The sequence below is a fragment of the Podarcis erhardii genome (assembly GCF_964252035.2).
Source record: "Podarcis erhardii genome assembly, chromosome: 1".
Lineage (NCBI taxonomy): Eukaryota > Metazoa > Chordata > Lepidosauria > Squamata > Lacertidae > Podarcis > Podarcis erhardii.
In genome coordinates, this window is record NC_138497.1 from 96588384 (window position 1) to 96603728 (window position 15345).

Sequence of the window (15345 nt, forward strand, 5' to 3'; positions counted from 1 at the left end):
AGTTTGACATTTATTCGAATTCATTGCTAAAGAGTGGGTTTTCCCAGTGGGGCTAACAGAAAACTGCTCAGACCAGTGGAAAAGCACTCAGACCCATGCCTTCTAGGCTTGGAAATGTAGACGAGCCTTAAGAGTGCTCATGTAGGCAAGTCGTCAAGTGAACTATTCTTTCAGGTTTCTGATCACATGGAGCCGTGGCACCATGTGTATGAATGTAAGCGTGAATGCATTTTTGCAGGCCTGCATTTAAATGTGTGGATGGCAGGAGGTGGATTCTACCGCTGCCTACCATTTGCATGTTCATTCCGCACCTGGACAGGAGTCTGAAGACATGAAAGTAATTTTTGATTTCTCCTTTCCTTACACTAGCTGTAAAAGAGCAGAAGCAATGCATTTTATTTTGGGGAAGTGGTCAACCGTGCTATGAAAATAAGCAAAGAAGGACACACAGATACAAGGGCGTGCCAACCTAGGTTTCGCTGCTATAAATGATGTCCTGGAGAAGTTGCTTCTGTTACAGTTTTTGGAACAGAAACTGAGTACAGTAGTTATATTGATTTGTGTTGAGCACAGTGCAAATGAAATTTGTGCAACTCTGTTACAATGTGATTACACAGAGATAAATCCACAGGTTCAGCCTTCAGGAGGGGTTGTAATCTGTGTTCAGCAATACCAGGTTACTTTGACCAATTCTGGTAACAGAATTGGAGGGAAATGAACAGAGTCTCATGAAATACTTAAGTGCTTCCTGCAATGTAATGAGGCAATCAATTCGGAAGTCAGTGACAGTAAAGATGCTTATTTAATTATTTGTTTTATTTGATGTTGGCTTTTATTTGTGAACCACCTTGATATTTCATCTTAAATGAAAGGCAGTATATGCAGTCTATTATTATTATTATTATTATTATTATTATTATTATTATTATTATATTTCTTCTTCTTCTGATGTGGCAATTCTCTGTGTAGCCCATCTACAATTCCTACCAGGACCCTTCAACCCAGACTTTCTCAACCTTGGGTCCCAGATGTTGTTGGACTATTATTCCCATCATCCCTAGCTACCAGCACCAGTGGTCAGGGATGATGGGAGTTGTAGTCCAACAACATCTGGGGACTCAAGGTTGAGATGCTGCTTCAACAAAATATCCAGCCCACTGCACATCACAGAGCTGAGCTCACCAGCTCTCCTAGCTTTCCCCCTATATACATGATAATGATCACTATTATAACTGAAGTAGCCTATGCTGAAGGCTGGAGCAAGAAGCTGGATATTGTGTGATACCTATGCTGCATGTAAGCCTCTGAGTATTTGAACCTCAACAGTGTGGTTCTGTTTCATTTGAAGCCTTATGTTTTCAGTGGTAGAGTGGCCAGAAATGGACAGAGAACTGATTGATAGGACTGCTACAGCCATGCATATTTACTAGCCAATTCCCGGACAGGATTTGAGAAAAGGCGCCATGAGACTTAATGTATTGCTTAAGGTAGCACGCCTGTAACAGCTACTGTTGCTAGACACTTGTAGCTTAGATTTTATTAGTTGCCTTGGTCCCAGAGGCCATAACCTAGTTATGGGAGAGCATTGGCTTTTTAGCATTGTAGCTCTGTTTGGTGTGCCTATATTAAATGGAGTTGCAGTTAACTGGGGCTTGCCTCATGTGGGTTCCTTGATTTGCTTTTAACTCACTCAAGTCTTTCAACGATTGCCAGCATGGGCCCAGTGGAATACCTCACTCCAGGAGATAGGAGTATCAGATGCTGATACTGTCTATATGTTTAAAATATAAACTCACATCTAGTTCATTTTCTGTTTGGGCTTAAATTCCTGTTTCGTGCCTACTAGTACATTTGAAAGTTGGTGTTTAAGGATAAAGAGACTGCCAGAGTATTTTACACACACACACACACACACACACACACTTGCTGCCATTATTGCTGTTTGAACTGCTTTTGGTAATGGTGTTTTTGAAAGACCAGCTCTGAAATCCATCTCTTAACATTGTTTGTTTTTCCTTGTAGTTTATGTGCAGGTCTATTCCTTTTTAGCTCTCCTCTCCTGCAGCCACTCATCATGACTGCTGATTCACCGTGTGTTTTTCCGCTCACAGATAAATCTTTTATTTACTAAATTGAGCACTGAAGCATTTGTTTGAGGGAGAATTACGGGGAAGCACAATGTGTAAACTTAGCAGCAAATTGAAGAAGAAAGGGTCAGTGAGATTTCTGTGCTTGCTAAGATGGAAAGGAATGAGGCACCTAGGAAACCAGGGAGCAATCACATTGCTCCACTGTGCATTTTACAGCCTTATGGAAGTGGGGAAGGAGAAATTGAAAGATATATTAAGAAAGCTGTCCAAGTTGGTCATGAGAGAGGACATTTGGTTAATCAGGGGAAGTATGCCAAAACTACAAACATGAAAACAGCAAGAAGCAACCACTATGAGACCGTGTCCAGAATTCTGTTTTCTAAGGTTGAGAGGAATCTCAAGCTCATAAAAGGACTGAGTATAGAAAAGGGCAACCAAAATGATCAGGGAGGTAGAGCAGCTCCCTAAAGCGGGATAATATTTCAGACATTTATTCTAGAAACAGGTTATTTATTGTTATTGGCCTTCATTGGCATAAGTTTAAACAATAAAATCATACAAAGTCATCCAAATACATTGATGATCCAAACACATACAATATATAAAAGACTAGATAACCACCACTGAATAAATCAGGCAACTTTAGATTTTGCTTTAAAGATCTCAGCTAAATACCCCAGAACAATCCTGGTAGTTTCAGGAGAATCATCCCTCAACAAATACTGGATTATAGACTCTTTGTAAATTGGTATTTTAAGCTGTATGGGAGTCACTAGGAGATCTCTGCAAAGGGTGTCAGGAAGAGAGTAATCCAGAATTATGTGATGTATTGTATCTGGTGTTTTCTTATTATCGGAGCAGAATCTGTTCTGGAAGGGGATTAGTTAAGGTTAGTTAAGAGGCGACTTCCTTCTCCCATAATAGAGGCTTCTGTTTTTCTGCCTCATTTGCAGGTTGCATTAGAAATCTTGAAAGGTGCATGGACTGAGCGTACCTCATTGGCCCAGGGTGGATTGCGTTCTCTTTCCATTAAACATTTGTCCAGCGTTCTGCACGTCCTTGTCTGGGAATGCCCCACAAGACAAGTTGCCTCATGATGTCTCCCCCGCTCCAGCAGGAAGCCAGAGACACCAGCTACTAATCACACCTGAGGTTTCTGCACTCACTTATTTTGTTTGTTATAGAAGTCCTTCCTTTTACCTTTTAAAGGCTCTATTTCACCCTGATTTTTTTAAAAGCTCCTGGCTGTTGTTAACAGCTTCTCATGCCCAGCCAAAGATGCCAAAGCACCCAGGAACACTGCAAAATGCAGGCCACAGGTGTGGTGACATAGAGTGCAAGACAGGATACTATAAAAAAATAACAACCTGCCATCTTGAAAGCAAGGTAGATGCAATAAAATTTGTATTGCTTTCACCCCATTGCTGAGTAACAAGAGATTCACATAAGAAAATACAGGAAAGATTCACATGGGGGGGAATAAGATGGGTTTTAGTTTTATACTAGGTAAAAACACAATTCTCAGTGTCCCAGCCATGTCCCATCATGGTTGCTGCTTTGATCCAGTAGGTTCCAGTCTGGTCTGAGGCCTACAGGCAGTGAAGTATCAGTACAGTGGTACCTCAGGTTAAGTACTTAATTCGTTCCGGAGGTCCGTTCTTAACCTGAAACTGTTCTTAACCTGAAGCACCACTTTAGATAATGGGGCCTCCTGCTGCTGCCGCGCCGCTGGAGCTCGATTTCTGTTCTTATCCTGAAGCAAAGTTCTTAACCTGAAGCACTATTTCTGGGTTAGCGGAGTCTGTAACCTGAAGCGTATGTAACCTGAAGTGTATGTAACCTGAAGTGTATGTAACCTGAGGTACCACTGTATTCAACATTAGTTTGCAAGAAGGCACCCGGATTCAGTGCGAGAAACTTCTTTCCATCAAAACAGCTAAACCTTAAGCAGTATGTTTCCTTTGCAGACTAATAAAACTGAATACAGTATATGTATTCCTTTTCAGTGGTTACCCAGGCTGTGACTGAGGCTCAAACTACACATTTCGCATCACCGCTTTTAACAGTAGTCATTTAAAAAACAAGACATCGTGTTTTATGTTAGTAGAGAAACAACCAGAAATGCTCAGTCCCATTTCATGCCCAAATTACCAATCATCCATTCTCCTCTCCTCAGTGGCTAGCCGGTCTTGAAAGACCTACATTGGCTCCCAGTACGTTTCTGAGCACAATTCAAAGTGCTGGTGTTGACCTTTAAAGCCCTAAATGGCCTCGGCCCAGTATACCTGAAGGAGTGTCTCCACCCCCATCGTTCTGCCCGGACGCTGAGGTCCAGCGCTGAGGGCCTTCTAGTGGTTCCCTCATTGCGAGAAGCAAAGCCACAGGGAACCAGGCAGAGGGCCTTCTCAGTAGTGGCGCCTGCCCTGTGGAACGCCCTTCCAGCAGATGTCAAAGCGATAAATAACTACCTGACATTCAGAAGACATCTTAAGGCAGCCCTGTTCAGGGAAGTTTTTAATCTGTGATATTTTAGTGTATTTTTGGTTTTTATGGAAGCTGCCCAGAGTGGCTGGGGAAACCCAGCCAGATGGGCGGGGTACAAATAAATTCTTCTTCTTCTTCTTCTTCTTCTTCTTCTTCTTCTTCTTCTTCTTCTTCTTCTTCTTCTTCTTTCCCCACTTCTGAACACTCTTTCCCCATTATTTTCACAATTTCACCTTGTCGCATTTCTTGAAGGCCACATTGGCAATGGTGAGAATGGTGATTCTGGTTTCTAACAGTACCTGTGACATACACACACCTTGGCTAGTAGGTAGCTTCTGAAATATTGCTTGAATATCTTGTTATTTCACCCCATCCCCTTATATTTTCTTGTATTTGGCTTCTCCCGCAGAAGATGTTTCACCAGACTTAGATGTCTCCAATTTCACCTTGAATGACAGCTCAAGATGTTCTGCAGGCTTCATTAATGTATCAGGAAGCCAATACTCAATAGGACTTCGTTTCATTACATTCTAGTTTCTGGGGAAAGAGTTCAGTATTTTTGCACCTTTATCACAAAATTCGTTTTCTCTTTCCATTTTCTTTCCAGCCTACGTTGTCTTGTATGAAAGTGATTCACATCTCTCCGAACTGAAAGAGATTTATTGGCAAGAAGCAGAGATTCCAGCCTTCTGTTCATTAGCACCTGTGGAAATGAGAGAAATGTCTAGTCACTTCAATGACTGAGGCTTCAACAATTCCTTTTAGTATGAATACATGGACAACAAACCTTCCCTTTCTCTCCTCCTCCTCCTCCTCCTCCTCCTTAATGTGTATTGCTGCTTTGGACATGGAAATTCTGCATTTATTATCATTTTCACGCCACCAGCCACTGAAAGGATCTCATTACAGTCAGAGTTACACCAAGGAGGGAGAGGAACATTTTCTCTTTGGCGTATCCTCATCTGTAAAAAGATTCTGGTGACATGAAAATGATTAAGCAGTGACTTATTTGTCTTTCCCACTTATTTAATCTTCTTCCTATTGAGGAGAGGGAGGAGGGTGTGTGAAACTGTGTTTTTAGAGATGCAATGGTTCAAAACTCTTAAAGCAAATGCTTTAACTGTTTTTATAAGTGCCATTGTTTTATATGTGTTTTATTGTATTCTGAAATTGCTTTGAGATGCTTCATAGGAAGCAATTCAGGAATGAAATAAATAAGAGTAATAACAATAAATAACCTCCTGCCCTGTCAACTTTAAAGAATTGCAGTGATTTAAAAGCAGACTTGAGATATTCTTGTTAGTAGTGCTCTTCCCTCTTAAGTTTCTGCCAGCAATTTATAATTCTTGCATTGGAAATCTCTCTTGTGCCACCCCCTTGTATACCCTCACTGCCCCTTCAGACTTAACCTTGACCTTAACTATATGGTGCTGGAAATCGAAAAGCAAAATAACATTAATTTCTTTAGACTCAGCATTCTGTTGCTGTTGTGTGTTTTTTTACAGTGGATGACACCCCCATTCCCACTACCCAATACTACAGTTAGTGATACAGGACATATAACATTAGGCCCCCATTTCCCATGGCTCCTCCCACCCCCCAACGCTTCAAGTCACTGGTGTCTGAAGTTCCATAACTTACATACTGTAGAATTGACAGCTGTCATTTTTTTACAATCTGGCTATTCATATATATGTGTGTGTGTGAGAGAGAGAGAGAGAGATTCTTTTAAATAATGTATAGCTTGTTACATATTTTTGTTTTTTATATTGTAAACTGCACCATGACCCTTTGATGAAGGGCAGGATAGTAATTCAATAAATAATAAATAAATAAAATAGAATACCTACAGAATGTATTTTCTCCCCCTGGGATTTGGAAAGCCAGAATAATTCAAAATGATAGCTACAGAAAAGGAGAGGTCTTTGATTCAGTTTGCATTTAAAAGCGACTGTAACAAATTTGAAATACAGTAATCTTTTCCACTTCTCTGATGTGATGCAATTCTCCAACCAACCAATGTTTGAAAAAAAAAAAAAAAAGCTTATTTTAGTGGAAAGTGTGCATAAAAATACATATATCAGTGAAAATAGCCTTTAAAAATGCGGGACATTAGGAAAAATTGCTTGCAAATATCTGTACATTAGTCAGAACTGCATATAAAAAAGTATTGATTGGGAGAGATTTACATTAAAATGCTGATCAACTATTGTGAGGATTTGATTTTAGGAGATTGCTGCAAATATCTGGAGAAGTGAATGTTAAGTCTGGAGAACCAAAAGAAGTAGACACCACACCTGGAGACACTGAGCATAGGACCTGAAGACGAATGTCGCTTTTTTAACCCACATGAAATGCTTGAAGTTAGGTCTGAAGCAGAGCCAGCACATGGGAGAGCACTGAAAGTAGAGCTTAGGGAAGGGCCATAGCTCAGTGATGAGAGCATCTCCTTTGCATGCAGAAGGTGCCAGGTTCAATTGTGAGCATCTCCAGATAGGGCTGGATATCTGCTCTGTCTGAAACATCAATGTAGACATTACTGGGCTAGATGGACCAATGGTCTAATTTGTATAAGACAGTGTGGACTTCAAAACAGGCAAAAATATATCAAGTGAAGCTTTTCCACAGAGCCTGATGAAAACGTGTTGCTGCCTGAAGTGAAGAGCAAATTGGGACTCCCGTCCCAATTATGATGCATAGTACCAAAGGCCAGGCAAGTTATTTTGGCCCCTGAGGTAGAAAATCCCTACTTTCCTCTTCCTGACAGTAACATTATAGGAATAATAAATTCAGTAACTAACCATTTGCTGCCTGCACTTTGGTGACATTCAAATTCAGCTGCCTTAGGCAGCTGCCTCATTGCCAAATAGTCAAAATGGGAAGCTGCTTTATACTGATTCAGACTGCTCATCCATCTACTTCAGTACTGTCCACACTAACTGGAAGAGGCTCTCCAGTGTTTCAGGTGTGTGTGTGGGGGGGGGGGAGTATTCCCAGCCTACCAAGAGATAAACCAGGGATCTTTCACATGCAAAGCAGGTGTGACAATATAAAATTGTCAAGCCATGGGGAGATTTGAAGCAGAGAACTTTGGCTGTGCCTTGATTTTGGGCTGCCAACTGATCATTAAACAGACTAGTTTGGGGTATTCCTAGGACTCAAACTACAGATGGATTTGCAGATAACATTATTATCTGATAATTGCTGAACATTAAATGGCTGTCAAAGGCGCAACTGCAGAGGCCTTAACAAAAGTTGACAAGTCTACCTGGAACAATGGAGTAAGCAGTGAAATTTCTCAAGTTTGCTTTCAAATCACTGCAGTTCTCTTACGTTGTTCAGGCAGGATCCTTGAGGTATTGTGGTCCTGAGCTGTATTCCATAGCTGTCAACGTTTTCCCTTTTTTAAGGGAAATTCCCTTATTCTGAATAGGATTCCTCGCAAGAAAAGAAAAAAAGTTGACAGCTATGCTGTATTCACATTCATTATGGCTTTGTGAGGTGGTGGTGGGGGGACGAGTCAAATTGCAGGTGTCTGTTCGTAACTCCCTGCGTTCTCCAATTCATCTGCTCCTCTCAGTTCATAACTCTTTGCTTTAAAGTGTGAAGGTGGTCCTTCTCCTCACCCCCACCCCCTATTTGTCCTCTTCTTATTGTTCTCACGGTGCACTAGTTCACTAGTAGGTTTTATTACATGCAGACAGATATTTGCATTCCCCTCCCCCCCTGATCTCATTCCAGGGGATGTAAAAACAACCACGTTTGGCTTGCTATATCATACTGCCACCAAGGTAAGAAAACTGACACCTGCTTTTTTTAAAAAAAATCCCAATGGAAACCTTCAAGTTTTGTGATTAATAAGGTGCTGTGTGGAAATGTGATGGCGTATTAGTTGTGTGGAAATGTGATGGCGTATTAGTTGTTTTGCAAGTCAATCTGTTCAAGAGCCACAATCCTAAGCACGCATACTGAATAGTAAGCCCCATTGAACTCAGTGGGATATCCTTAGGATCATGCAGTAATAACGCAGCAAAATGTAAATTCCATGATTTAAATGGAAGTGCCACATTTCTGACAGTTTCGATTAGTCTTAGCGGTTTTCTTACTCCTCAAGATGGTGTGTACCACCACATTTTTAAAAAATGTGCAAGAAGAGCATATGCCAAAAGACACTGTCCCCTGAGGCTTTCATATTATTTTCTTGCATTTTCTTGAAATAAAATGCATCAATCATGCGCAGGCAATTATTTGACAGTTTCTTTAAACATATTTCTAAGCTTTCTTAAAGAACAACGGTTAACATACCAAAAGCCCATTGGTTTGATTCATAGGCTAGTTTCCGAATGAGGTACAATATGCACAGAAGTGCCCCTTTGTAGTGGCTGAAAAGTGTTCTTTGACCCCTTCCTTGCCTTGCCTCATTCACCCTCTGACACTATAGCATCTGCTCTTGCACTGCAAAACAAGGAAGTTACCCTCTGAAATTATTCTCTCTAAAATTGGCTCCTTTGATTTTCAAGTTCTCTTAATTTCAGTAAAACGCCGTGATGACAAATTCTGATAAGTCTGTCTTTTGCCTTTCTCCACCAATCTGAACCTGCAATTTTACCAGCATGAACTCTTAATGACTTTCTCCTCCTCCCTTTATCTAGGAAACTTTCTTCTGTTCTCTCTCCACTTGCTATCCTTTTTCAAGATGCCACCATGCTTTGTCTTAAGCTATATGCCTTCAAATAAGATCTGGATAGCAGAATATTAGCATAATAGCTTGCAACAATGGTCAGGCCAAGACAGTATTTGCATCTGAAGAAGGTCAAAACAGATACTCCAGGAGGGAGGGACTTAAAAGCTTAAGAGACCCAGGAAAGGGAGTGGGATACATGTCCCTTTTTGTGATATAATAAAGGATAATAAAAAATGCCCCTTTGTTTCTTCTTTCTTGTCCTGAAGGAATTTGTATTTATTTTTTTCTAATATATGTGATTTCTCTGAAATGCTTGTGAATGCTTTATCCTTTTCATATTGTATGTGATATTCTGTTTTTCAGCTTTGCCCTTATGAATGCATGTCCTTTTTTGGTTGTCCTACATTTCCCTTGAGTGTAGGATGTAAACTTTTACTATGTTTCAGATATGTGGATTACTCTGCTTTAAAAAGTTTGCTGTCATGGCAGTGTTATATATTGTCAAACATAAAGCTGAAGAGAGGAGGAACTATAGGCCAATTATTCTGCTGTTGGGATGTATATAAGCAGAACTCCATCAATTTCAGAAGTGGTTACTGGGTTATATTTGCTGACGAGCTAGATATAAAAATATACACCAAACCATATTCAGTGATTGTTGCCAGCACCACTGGAGGGGGGGGGGAGGGGAGAGAAGTGAAATAAAAATTAGCTTGAGGAAATTCTCTCCCATGCAAGCATATGGAACTGAGTAACCACAGACAAAGAATATATCCTCAACTCTAAGGAGAATGATACCATTTCCCATAGAATTAATATTCTAATTTATTTTAGCCCTTCATTTGTTGCTTTAGCTTATATTTGCTGCCCTTGAATCATACAAAAAATTCTGTGTTAGGCTTTTAAAAAAAACCCATGCTGAGAGACCTACTCGCATATATTTATCCATTCATTTTGAATGGAGGCCTCGCACTCATCTGCTTTGCTCTTGTAGCCTTGAATATGAAACACTGCTGAGCTCTTAACTCTGTTTATCTTGAAATGTCCTTGCCTCTTCTGTGGTGTTATGCGTATTTGTGTTTTGAGTAGAAGATAGCTGAACTTTCAACAGCCAATAAACAGATTTATTTTCTCAGTCTTCCTGGAAGGGGGAACATGATCCGCTGCAATGTTATGACATCTGCTTCCTTTCCCAGAGCTTACCTGCCTGCAGTAATTCAGCTCAGTTGAGTAGTTAGGAGGAAAGAAAATGTCCTCATGGCTGGATAAACTCTGGTGTGGTTTAGATGTTCATTCGCAGCTTCACAAACTGTGGTTTATGACCTTTGGGATGATCATGGGCTCGAAAAGCTTCTCTCTCCTTTTTCTCCTTGTCACCTCCTGGCTCTGGCTTGGAGACACAATGAGTCTAGTACAAAACAAACCTGGATTTCTTCTCCAATGTTAGAACACGATGAGAGGAGAGGTGTGGTGTACTAGGGCTTCTGTGTGTATGTGTGGAGGAGTGTATGCAGGGCTCTGGATCAGGAATCATGTGTCTTATTTTTTTCTTGCATTATACATATACATCAATGTTGCATTCATATGCCACCATCTGTGATGTAATAAGGGATTACAGCATTTGTGGTGGACTTTTTTTTGTTGAACTGTCAACCCCCCACTCCCAATGATGTATGGAAAATGCTGCATACTTGGAGAATGAGTATGTAGCTTTGAGAGTAAAAACAAGACATTGAACTGTGGCTGACCAAAATGTGCTCATAAAAGCAATAAGATATTATCTTATGGTTACATCTTTTAAACAAAGTGAGCCATTAACAGTAATGAAGGAAATGGAGTGTAGACAGAACTGGCTCAGTCTCAGATAGGTGGAATCCATTGTTTGTGCCTGTTAATGCAACTGAAAATGGAAGTCCATCTTTTGCAAACACCTAGCCTTTGAGTATCTGGCTCCGGATGTAGGTTGGATGTGGGGATTCGGTTTCTCTATTACTGCCTAATGAGTCTCCGATGAGCACAAGGTTAAGCTATATAATGAAGAAGTAGAGTCCATGCATAGAATAGTCGACTAGTAAAATAAGGAAGCATCTGGAGTAGACTGTGTAAGCAGAGGAGACTGGGAAGTTGTTTGGAATTCAATAAGTGCTCACATAGATGAAAATATTACCTGGCATATGTTGTGGGAAAGGTCAATTATTTGACACCAGTTCTGAGGAAAGTACCATGAAAAGACTGGGGGGAAAGCTCTGAACTGCTCGTGAGTGAAAATCCTATTTCATGCTGTGACTAGCCTTTCATTTCACCCAAGGGAGAACCCACCAAAGGCCACCATCGAAACTAGCTGTGCAGTACTGTTCATTTTCCATGGTAGAAGAAAATTGCTTAGAAGAAAATTCCTTCACTTACTGAAGATGGTGTTGAACGATGGGGGTAATTCAAAGCTTTGCATGTACAGGGGCCTTTCTTTTGTTTCTGTTTAATAAGGGAATGTTTCATGTGCCTTTAGGAATATCCTGCTCTGCATACACAGAGTTACTGTGCTCAGGGAAGAGGAAGTCTCAATGTGTGCATATTAACTGCTGGATCTCAGCCAATCATTACATAAACTTATAGTAACTGACAGACATTTTTCATTCATAAATATGAATATTTATAATATTTGGCAGCATTGAAGCATCTCATTTTTGACAGTGTATCCTCAACCAGCTATCTATAGAAAACAAGCCATTAAAAAAGTAAGAAAACCATTTGAGAAACTTCATGTTCTATTAGTTAAATGGAAGGTATTTATGCCTCTCTCTTTTAAACTGTTGCAGAAGAAAATTGCATCTTCTTTTGTGATACATCTTCTTTCTATGCAATTTAAACATACCCAGTAGATATTTAAATAGGACACAAATTCTAACAGTCCAAAACTGAGGAATGCATATTCCTTAGGGAACTTCACGGGCAGAATTTGTGCAGTGCATACAGACAAAAATTTATAGCAATTAAAATGAATACAATTTACAATAGAATCAACAAAAAAAATCCCCACAAAAAAAAAAAACACACACAACCAACATCAGAATAGCAAAACAGTGGTACAGAAATTCAGTGCACAGCAATGTAGAAGAAGGGGAGGGATCCCCTCAACCAAAGTGTCTCTTGTCAGTCTGAAAGAACTCTAGGAGCTTAGACTATATGGACTGAATGTGCAGCAGAAAATGAAACCTAGGTGACCAAAGACATTAGCTGCCTTGCCTATTCACTGTGGAACTCATTCCATTAGAAAAGAAAAACTAAAAATAAATATTTACATTATGTCCTCTCATTTCTAAATAGCTGAAAATCCTTATTAAGCTGTCCCATCTGCTGCTTACTGAAGATGTTCTCAAATATCCCTAGCCTTGGCTTAGAGAGAAAAATGACTATATGAACCTCACAACTGAATCAATCAATCTTACATCTTGTTAGAGCTACCACCACTATAAATGAAGGATTCTGTCATTCCGCCATCCACCCCAAGCTATGAATGATTTGGTTTCTGTCTGCTTCTATCTTAGTCCATCAGTAGATAGGTAGATCTACTGTACAGTAATTAAAATTTTGCAGTAGCCTTTTAAATATGCTGCCAGGTTTTCCTTATGAGTAATGATTTAACTATCAGTTAAATAGTTTGTTATTGCTCATTTTCATGTGCAGCATTTTATTATTTGCAGAAAGGTATCAAATTGTGTATGTAAATCATAATGCTCAGGTGGCTGCATTGATTACCTAATGATCAGCATTTTTAAAAGCTTTTCAGAAGAGATTGTGTACATCAAAGCACAAAAAAATTGCCCAAAAGGAAAATTATGAGCAATTAAGTTTTGGGAATATATTTGTAAAATCAATTTATAATGATAGGTTGAAGAATTCTGCTGAAAATTGAAAAGGAAACAGAAATTACAGTAAAAACTGAAATTCAGAAGAACGGGAACATCTCTGATTATGATGAAAACAAGTTGGAAAAAAGTCACTGCCTTCTTACATCTCTATGCATAATGTACTCATTGTCCACGGTTAATACAGGATTCTCACTAGATATCTGTACACTATGGTACAGTATAAGCAAATTTTGGTATAGCAATGCCTACTGATGCTTCAATACAGGCCTGGTAGAGGCATGAGGAAAACAGCTACATTTTCCAACAGTACAGTGGTACCTCGGGTTAAGAACTTAATTCGTTCTGGAGGTCTGTTCTTAACCTGAAACTGTTCTTAACCTGAAGCACCACTTTAGCCGCGCCGCCGGAGCACGATTTCTGTTCTCATCCTGAAGCAAAGTTCTTAACCTGAGGTACTATTTCTGGGTTAGCGGAGTCTGTAACCAGAAGCATCTGTAACCCGAGGTACTACTGTACTGAGATGATTCAGCCTTAGCCTGTGAACTAGTATGAACTTACTGGGAAAGAGTTATGGCTCAGTGGTGGATCATCTGCTTTGCATGCAAGAAGTCCCAGATTCAATCTTGAGGAGGCTGTGGGAATACTCCCTACCTGAAAAAAAAATAGGTTAACCACAATACTCAGCTACTTGGACCAGTGGTCTGACTCAGTATAAGACGACTTTCCTAGCTTTTTGGATTGTAGTATAAGTTGCAAAAATGGTTGTCCTAAGGCATTGGCTGTACAGTGGCAGTAGTTGTGAAGCAACATGTTTTCTTTAAAGTATTTAAAAAGTGCTATTTTACCATCTAGGAATGCAAAGAAGTGACTGTTGAATAATGCTTGACATTAGAGTGATATAGAGGTGGCATTAGATCAGCTTCAGATAACTGTAATGTTTTGTGAGTGGGTGTTTAACGAAGTACACACCATTTGTTCAGATGGCGCTTAGCGGAAATAGTGAACAGCAAGATATATTTAATCTTTATTAGATGAACTAAGATTTGAATATGATCATGAGATGTCTGACACACTAATTAACTTGCCAAGCATATGGATGCCTTTTGTTATCGTGCCACAATATGTTTCTGTCTAAATGAAATAGAGAGAGGGTTTTTTGTTGGGTTTCTTTTATTTAAAGAAAAAGTTAGGTGACAGAAATTTATAGCCTTTTGAGAGAGAAGGCCTTAGGCATCTTTGGTTCCTTACATTGCTGCATGGATTGGAGATTTATTTCTGCTCAGTGAAAATTTATTGCATACATAAAAAGTGGCAACACACCAAGATCCAAGGATTTTAAGATGCCATTTCCCACACAATTTGTAGTTTTCTATTAAAGAATATTTATTCAGTATCAAATGCTAGGAGTTAAGCATATACTATTTTTGAATAATGTGCACTTTGGGTTGGTTTATTAATATATTTCAAAAGATTTACTATTAGAAAATATAAGATACAAACTCCTGAAAAAGCTGTGTGTATGTGTGTTTGTTAAACTATACTTACTTTTTAAAAGTAGATAGGCCAATAATTAGTTGTCAATTACAGCTTTTGCATAATCCTTCTTGTGTTGACTGCTTCCTACTGGAGTGGGTATTACAGATCTGTTCTCATGGGCTGGACCATGCTTCAGTTTTTCACATTGTTGGGTGGAATGTGATGATAGATAGATAGATAGATGATAGATAGATTAGATAGATAGATAGATAGATAGATAGATAGATAGATAGATAGATGATAGATTAGATAGATTAGATAGATTAGATAGATAGATAGATGATAGATAGATAGATAGATAGATAGATAGATAGATAGATAGATAGATAGACAGACAGATGATAGATAGATAGATAGATAGATAGATAGATAGATAGATAGATAGATAGTAAAATGGTAGATTAAAAGCATTGAACAGAACTTCACACACAATCACTCAGGATCTCGCATTAAAATAATCTCTGTGTTCCTCTGATTAATAAAACAAAGCATTTTTTAAATGTTGCAAAATGTTTTGGTTTCTGCCTTCATCAGCTACTCTGATAAAAGGAGAATGATGCAGTTTCCAAGGTGGCAGGTTGAAGACATGCATTGTTAATATGTCCTTAGTCTCAACCTAGAGCAATGCTTGGCTTCAGTGAATAAAGCCCTTCTGAAAGCATTCCATCCTCAAAGCTTTATC

General features: G+C 39.3%; 1 long non-coding RNA gene across 1 annotated transcript; it reads right to left on the minus strand.

Moving 5' to 3' along the window:
* Positions 1-4766: 4766 nt before the first annotated feature.
* LOC309337752 lies at positions 4767-13775 on the minus strand. Its single transcript, XR_014154533.1, has 3 exons — positions 13686-13775; positions 10462-10644; positions 4767-5277 (listed from the first exon to the last, which is right to left on the minus strand). It is a non-coding gene; the product is annotated as an uncharacterized lncRNA (long non-coding RNA).
* Between the last annotated feature and the right edge of the window lie 1570 nt (positions 13776-15345).